Raw genomic sequence first — 8402 nt, 5'->3', positions numbered from 1 at the left:
TCTCTTTCGCTGCCACAGAACCATCTATCTGTCCCTCTAACTATCGAGTCCCCAATAACTATTGCTTTCCTGCTCTCCCTCCTTCCCTTCTGAGCCACAGGGACGGACTCAGGGCTGGAGATCCGTTCACCGTGGCTTACCCCTGGTCGGTCGTCCCCCTCAACAGTATCCAAAACGGTATACATGTTACTGAGGGGAATGACCACAGAGGATCCCTGCACTGACTGCTTCCTCCCAGCCCCTCTCGCTGTCACCCATCTATCTTGATTCTTCGGAGTAACTACATCCCTGAAGCTACTATCTATGACCACCTCTGCCTCCCGAATGACCCGAAGTTCATCCAGCTCCAGTTCCTTAACGCGGTTTCTGAGGAGCTGGAGATGCGTGCACTTCCCAAAGGTGAAATCAGCAGGGACACTGACAGCGTCCCTCACCTCAAACATTCTGCAGGAGGAACATTGCACTGCCTTCCCTGCCATCCCCTCTAGATAATAAAAGAAAAAGAAAGAAAGAGCTTACTTGTTATTCACTCTACCCCTTGGGTTAAAGAAGGTGGAAGGGTGGGGGACACTACGTGTAGTGTCTCGGGTTTAGAAACTGCCCAACTTAAATACAGGTAAAAATAAAACACTTAACCAGCAACCACTGTGCCCCGCACAAGAACAGCAATCAGCTGTTATGGGCCTGCGCAAACAATTTAAATCTTTACTACTTACCCAGCAGTCACTCTGTCCTCACTCCGACCGGATTCAGCTGGAAACTCCCATCAGTAAGTTTTTTAAAAAATTACTCCTTCTCAGCAAGCACTCACTCAGCAAACACTGCGCCCCGCATGATAACACCTCAGGGAAAAGAAAAACTACTTACCAGTCACCAGCCAATCACTTACCTGCAGGCTGTGACGTCACGGTTCAGCTTCTTTCTACTTCTACCTGCCCTCGAGTCTCCCTCTTGATCTTTACTCGGCTGGGATCCTTACAGCAATTGTTTTATTTTTGGTTCGAGGAGGAGGTAGAGAGGGAAACTCCAGACCTTGAAGTTAGTTCAATCAGGTTTATTGAACTAATGGCACAGTTAGCACAGTTCTCTGTGAGTTCGACTCTCTGCTAACTTAACTGTGGTTACTCTGTCTGACTGAACCAGACTAGCTCTTAGCCACGTGGTGGAGGTGTGAGATTTTAACAACACCCGTGACTGACTCTCTAGATGTTCATCAGTGGAAAGAGGCGGAGTGTGAGTGCCTCGTGTCTTTTTTTTTATAAATATTTTATTGAAAATTTTTGGTCAACCAACACAGTACATTGTGCATCCTTTACACAATATTATAACAACACAAATAACAATGACCTATTTTGTAAACAAAAAATGAATAAATAATAAATAACAAAAATGAAAACTAACCCTAATTGGCAACTACCTTATACAAGTAACACTCTCCAAAAATATAATTTAACAGTCCAATATATAATTATCTGTCGCAACGACCTATACATATTATACAGTATATATTAACAACCCTGAGAGTCCTTCTGGTTCCTCCTCCCCCCCCTCCACCCCCCCCCCCCCTTCCCCACCCCCCCCCCCCCCCCCCCCCCGATCCTGGGCTGCTGCTGCTGCCTTTTCTTTTTCCATTCCATCTATCTTTCTGCGAGGTATTCGACGAACGGTTGCCACCGCCTGGTGAACCCTTGAGCCGACCCCCTTAGAACGAACTTAATCCGCTCTAGCTTTATAAACCCTGCCATGTCATTTATCCAGGTCTCCACCCCCGGGGGCTTGGCTTCTTTCCACATTAACAATATCCTGCGCCGGGCTACCAGGGACGCAAATGCCAAAACATCGGCCTCTCTCGCCTCCTGCACTCCCGGCTCTTGTGCAACCCCAAATATAGCCAACCCCCAGCTTGGTTCGACCCGGACCCCCACTACTTTTGAAAGCACCTTTGTCACCCCCATCCAAAACCCCTGTAGTGCCGGGCATGACCAAAACATATGGGTATGATTCGCTGGGCTTCTCGAGCACCTCGCACACCTATCCTCCACCCCAAAAAATTTACTGAGCCGTGCTCCAGTCATATGCGCCCTGTGTAATACCTTAAACTGAATCAGGCTTAGCCTGGCACACGAGGACGACGAGTTTACCCTGCTTAGGGCATCTGCCCACAGCCCCTCCTCGATCTCCTCCCCCAGCTCTTCTTCCCATTTCCCTTTTAGTTCATCTACCATAGTCTCCCCTTCGTCCTTCATTTCCCTATATATATCTGACACCTTACCATCCCCCACCCATGTCTTTGAGATCACTCTGTCCTGCACCTCTTGTGTCGGGAGCTGCGGGAATTCCCTCACCTGTTGCCTCGCAAAAGCCCTCAGTTGCATTTACCTGAATGCATTCCCTTGGGGCAACCCATATTTCTCGGTCAGCGCTCCCAGACTCGCGAACTTCCCATCCACAAACAGAACTTTCAGTTGCGTTATTCCTGCTCTTTGCCACATTCCATATCCCTCATCCATTCCCCCCGGGGCAAACCTATGGTTGTTTCTTATCGGGGACCCCCCCAAGGCTCCAGTCTTTCCCCTATGCCGTCTCCACTGTCCCCAAATCTTCAGTGTAGCCACCACCACCGGGCTTGTGGTGTAGTTCCTCGGTGAGAACGGCAATGGGGCTGTCACCATAGCCTGTAGGCTAGTCCCCCTACAGGACGCCCTCTCTAATCTCTTCCACGCCGCTCCCTCCTCCTCTCCCATCCACGTACTCACCATTGAAATATTAGCGGCCCAATAATACTCACTTAGGCTCGGTAGTGCCAGCCCCCCCCTCTCCCTGCTACGCTGTAAGAATCCCTTCCTCACTCTCGGGGTCTTCCCGGCCCACACAAAACCCATGATGCTCTTTTCAATCCTTTTTAAAAAAGCCTTCGTGATCACCACCGGGAGGCACTGAAACACAAAGAGGAATCTCGGGAGGACCACCATCTTAACCGCCTGCACCCTCCCTGCCAGTGACAGGGATAGCATATCCCATCTCTTGAAATCCTCCTCCATTTGTTCCACCAACCGCGTTAAATTTAACCTATGCAATGTGCCCCAATTCTTGGCTATCTGGATCCCCAGGTAACGAAAGTCCCTTGTTACCTTCCTCAACGGTAGGTCCTCTATTTCTCTACTCTGCTCCCCTGGATGCACCACAAACAACTCACTTTTCCCCATGTTCAATTTATACCCTGAAAAATCCCCAAACTCCCCAAGTATCCGCATTATTTCTGGCATCCCCTCCGCCGGGTCTGCCACGTATAGTAGCAAATCGTCCGCATACAAAGATACCCGGTGTTCTTCTCCTCCTCTAAGTACTCCCCTCCACTTCTTGGAACCCCTCAACGCTATCGCCAGGGGCTCAATCGCCAGTGCAAACAATAATGGGGACAGAGGGCATCCCTGCCTTGTCCCTCTATGGAGCCGAAAATATGCAGATCCCCGTCCATTCGTGACCACGCTCGCCATCGGGGCCCTATACAACAGCTGCACCTATCTAACATACCCCTCTCCAAAACCAAATCTCCTCAACACCTCCCACAAATAATCCCACTCCACTCTATCAAATGCTTTCTCGGCATCCATCGCCACTACTATCTCCGTTTCCCCCTCTGGTGGGGCCATCATCATTACCCCTAACAGCCTCCGTATATTCGTGTTCAGCTGTCTCCCCTTCACAAACCCAGTTTGGTCCTCGTGGACCACCCCCGGGACACATTCCTCTATTCTCATTGCCATTACCTTGGCCAGGATCTTGGCATCTACATTTAGGAGGGAAATAGGTCTATAGGACCCGTATTGTAGCGGGTCCTTTTCCTTCTTTAAGAGAAGCGATATCGTTGCTTCAGACATAGTCGGGGGCAGTTGTCCCCTTTCCTTTGCCTCATTAAAGGTCCTTGTCAATACCGGGGCGAGCAAGTCCACATATTTTCTATAGAATTCGACTGGGAATCCATCCGGTCCCGGGGCCTTTCCCGCCTGCATGCTCCTAATTCCTTTCACCACTTCTTCTACCTCGATCTGTGCTCCCAGTCCCACCCTTTCCTGCTCTTCCACCTTGGGAAATTCCAGCCGATCCAAGAAGCCCATCATTCTCTCCCTCCCATCCGGGGGTTGAGATTCATATAATTTTTTATAAAATGTCTTGAACACTCCATTCACTCTCTCCGCTCCCCGCTCCATCTCTCCTTCCTCATCCCTCACTCCCCCTATTTCCCTCGCTGCTCCCCTTTTCCTCAATTGGTGTGCCAGCAACCTGCTCGCCTTCTCCCCATATTCGTACTGTACACCCTGTGCCTTCCTCCATTGTGCCTCTGCAGTGCCCGTAGTCAGCAAGTCAAATTCTACATGTAGCCTTTGCCTTTCCCTGTACAGTCCCTCCTCCGGTGCTTCCGCATATTGTCTGTCCACCCTCAAAAGTTCTTGCAGCAACCGCTCCCGTTCCTTACTCTCCTGCTTCCCTTTATGTGCCCTTATTGATATCAGCTCCCCTCTAACCACCGCCTTCAGCGCCTCCCAGACCACTCCCACCTGGACCTCCCCATTATCATTGAGTTCCAAGTACTTTTCAATGCACCCCCTCACCCTTAGACACACCCCCTCATCTGCCATTAGTCCCATGTCCATTCTCCAGGGTGGGCGCCCTCCTGTTTCCTCCCCTATCTCCAAGTCTACCCAGTGTGGAGCGTGATCCGAAATGGCTATAGCCGTATACTCCGTTCCCCCCACCTTCGGGATCAACGCCCTTCCCAGCACAAAAAAGTCTATTCGCGAGTAGACTTTATGGACATAGGAGAAAAACGAGAACTCCTTACTCCTAGGTCTGCTAAATCTCCACGGGTCTACACCTCCCATCTGCTCCATAAAATCTTTAAGTACCTTGGCTGCTGCCGGCCTCCTTCCAGTCCTGGACTTCGACCTATCCAGCCCTGGTTCCAACACCGTATTAAAATCTCCCCCCATTATCAGCTTTCCCATCTCTAGGTCCGGAATGCGTCCTAGCATCCGCCTCATAAAATTGGCATCATCCCAGTTCGGGGCATATACGTTTACCAAAACCACCGTCTCCCCCTGTAGTTTGCCACTCACCATCACGTATCTGCCCCCGTTATCCGCCACTATAGTCTTTGCCTCGAACATTACCCGCTTCCCCACTAATATAGCCACCCCCCTGTTTTTCGCATCTAGCCCCGAATGGAACACCTGCCCCACCCATCCTTTGCGTAGCCTAACCTGGTCTATCAGTTTCAGGTGCGTTTCCTGTAACATAACCACATCTGCCTTAAGTTTCTTAAGGTGTGCAAGTACCCGTGCCCTCTTTATCGGCCCGTTCAGCCCTCTCACGTTCCACGTGATCAGCCGGGTTGGGGGGCTTCCTACCCCCCCCCTTGTCGATTAGCCATCCCCTTTTTCCAGCTGCTCACCCGGTTCCCACGCAGCTGTATCTCCCCCAGGCGGTGCCCCCCCGCCCATCCCCTCCCATACCAGCTCCCCCTCTCCCCAGCAGCAGCAACCCAGTAATTCCCCCCTCCCACCCCCCCCCCCCCGCTAGATCCCCCGCTAGCGTAATTACTCCCCCCATGTTGCTCCCAGAAGTCAGCAAACTCTGGCCGACCTCGGCTTCCCCCGTGACCTCGGCTCGCACCGTGCGACGCCCCCTCCTTCCTGCTTCTCTATTCCCGCCATGATTATCATAGCGCGGGAACCAAGCTTCTCCCTTGGCCCCGCCCCCAATGGCCAACGCCCCATCTCCTCCACCTCCCCTCCTCCCCCATCACCACCTGTGGAAGAGAGAAAAGTTACCACATCGCAGGATTAGTACATAAAACTCCTCTTTCCCCCCTTTTTAGCCCCCCTCTTCGCCCCCCACATTCGCCCCACCACTTTGTTCAAACGTTCTTTTTAATAACCCACTCATTCCAGTTTTTCTTCCACAATAAAAGTCCACGCTTCATCCGCCGTCTCAAAGTAGTGGTGCCTCCCTCGATATGTGACCCACAGTCTTGCCGGTTGCAGCATTCCAAATTTTATCTTCTTTTTATGAAGCACCGCCTTGGCCCAATTAAAGCTCGCCCTCCTTCTCGCCACCTCCACACTCCAGTCTTGATAAACGCGGATCACCGCGTTCTCCCATTTACTGCTCCGAGTTTTCTTTGCCCATCTAAGGACCATTTCTCTATCCTTAAAACGGAGGAATCTCACCACTATGGCTCTGGGAATTTCTCCTGCTCTCGGTCCTCGCGCCATCACTCGGTATGCTCCCTCCACCTCCAACGGACCCGCCGGGGCCTCCGCTCCCATTAACGAGTGCAGCATTGTGCTCACATATGCCCCGACGTCCGCTCCCTCCGCACCTTCAGGAAGACCAAGAATCCTCAGGTTGTTCCTCCTTGCGTTGTTCTCCAGTGCCTCCAACCTTTCCACACATCGTTTCTGATGTGCCTCATGCGTCTCCGTCTTCACCACCAGGCCCTGTATGTCGTCCTCATTCTCGGCTGCCTTTGCCTTCACGACCCGAAGCTCCCGCTCCTGGGTCTTTTGTTCCTCCTTTAGCCCTTCGATCGCCTGTAGTATCGGGGCCAACAGCTCTTTCTTCATTTCCTTTTTGAGCTCTTCCACACAGCATTTCAAGAACTCTTGTTGTTCAGGGCCCCATGTTAAACTGCCACCTTCCGACGCCATCTTGGTTTTTGCTTGCCTTCCTTGCCGCTGTTCTAAAGGATCCACTGCAACCCGGCCACTTTCTCCTCCTTTTTTCATCCGTATCCAGGGGGGATTCCCTTCTGGTTTACCGCACAGTGTTTTTAGCCGTCAAAATTGCCGTTGGGGCTCCTATCAAGAGCCCAAAAGTCCGTTTCGCCGGGAGCTGCCGAAACGTGCGACTCAGCTGGTCATCGCCGCACCCGGAAGTCGCATGCCTCGTGTCTTTTATAGTCAGATCCCATCCCTGAGTGTCCTGCCTGTTTATTGGTCATGTCCTGTTCTCTGTGTCCATTAGCTGCTTGTCTGTATATAATTATGTGTGTGTCTGCACATCATAACACTGCAAACTTCTTATAAAACTCAATAGGAAAGCCATCAAAGTGGGAGCATTACCCGTCTGCATTAACCCAATACATTTCATAATTTCCTCGGGGCCCAACGGGGATTCCAACTCCTCCCGCCTCTCCCTGTCCACAAAGCTACATTGACCTTAGTTGGGTCGGAAACCACCTGAGTCTCTTATCTGCACAATCTCCAGGGAGCATAAGAAGATAGGGATTCGGAGCAGAAGTGGGCAATTCAGCCCTTTGCACCTGCTCCGCCATTCAATCAGATCATAGCTGATCTCTTCCTGGTCTCAAATCCACCTCCCTACCTGTTGCCCATATCCCTTTAACCCGCTTTTATCAGAAAAACATCTGTCTCCCTCTTGAAACTATTTAATGACTCAGAATCCACCGCACTATGGGGCAGCAAGTTCCACAAATTCACCACGCTCTGTGAGACGTAGTTCCTCCTCATCTCACTTCTAAATCTACCGCCTCTCAACCTACATCTGCGACTTTGCATTCTAGATTGTCCCACAATGAGGAACATTTGGTCTACGTTTACATTATCAATCCCAATTAGTATTTCATACACCTCAATCAGATCCCCTCTCATCCTTCTAAACTCCAGCGAGTATAAGCCCAAACTGCTGAATCTGTCCTCATACATCAACCCTTTCATCCCCGGAATCAATCTGATGAACCTTCTCTGAACTGCCTCCAATGCCACCACATCCTTCCTCAAATAAGGAGACCAAAACTGGACACAATTCTCCAGATGTGGTCTCACCAACACCCTACACAATTGCAACTATATTTCTCTACTTTTATACTCCAGTCCTTTTGCAATAAACACTAACATTCCATTTGCCTTTTTAATTACATGCTATACCTGCACACTGATGTGCTGTGATTCATGAACAAAGACACCCTCTGCCCAGACGCATTTTCAGTCTGCTTTCCATTTCGATAATAATTTGCCTATTTTTTCGACTTATCTACATTAAACTCCAGCTGCCAAATTTTGTCACACCCTGCTGTCTCTGACCACTGGCCGAATTTGAGTTACTTAATCTATAGGGTGTGACCGCTTCCTGAAATAAAGCTTCCAGGAAACTCTCCCCTCCTTGATGTGCCGTAGTGTCCGAAGCTCAGACTCCAGCTCATCAATTCTGAGCCAAAATTCCTCAAGCAACAAATACTTGCTGCAGATGTGGTTACTGCAGCTCGCAATGGGATCTGCCAGCTCCCACACGAAGCACATACAGCACATCACCTGCCCAGCAGGTTATTTATTTATTTAAGTTATTAATTAGTTTTGTAGTCTTACTTTCAAATCTAGCAC

Source organism: Scyliorhinus torazame, chromosome 13, assembly GCF_047496885.1.
Source record: "Scyliorhinus torazame isolate Kashiwa2021f chromosome 13, sScyTor2.1, whole genome shotgun sequence".
NCBI lineage: Eukaryota > Metazoa > Chordata > Chondrichthyes > Carcharhiniformes > Scyliorhinidae > Scyliorhinus > Scyliorhinus torazame.
The sequence above is the reverse complement of the archived record's forward strand: the minus strand, read 5'-3'. Positions refer to the sequence as shown.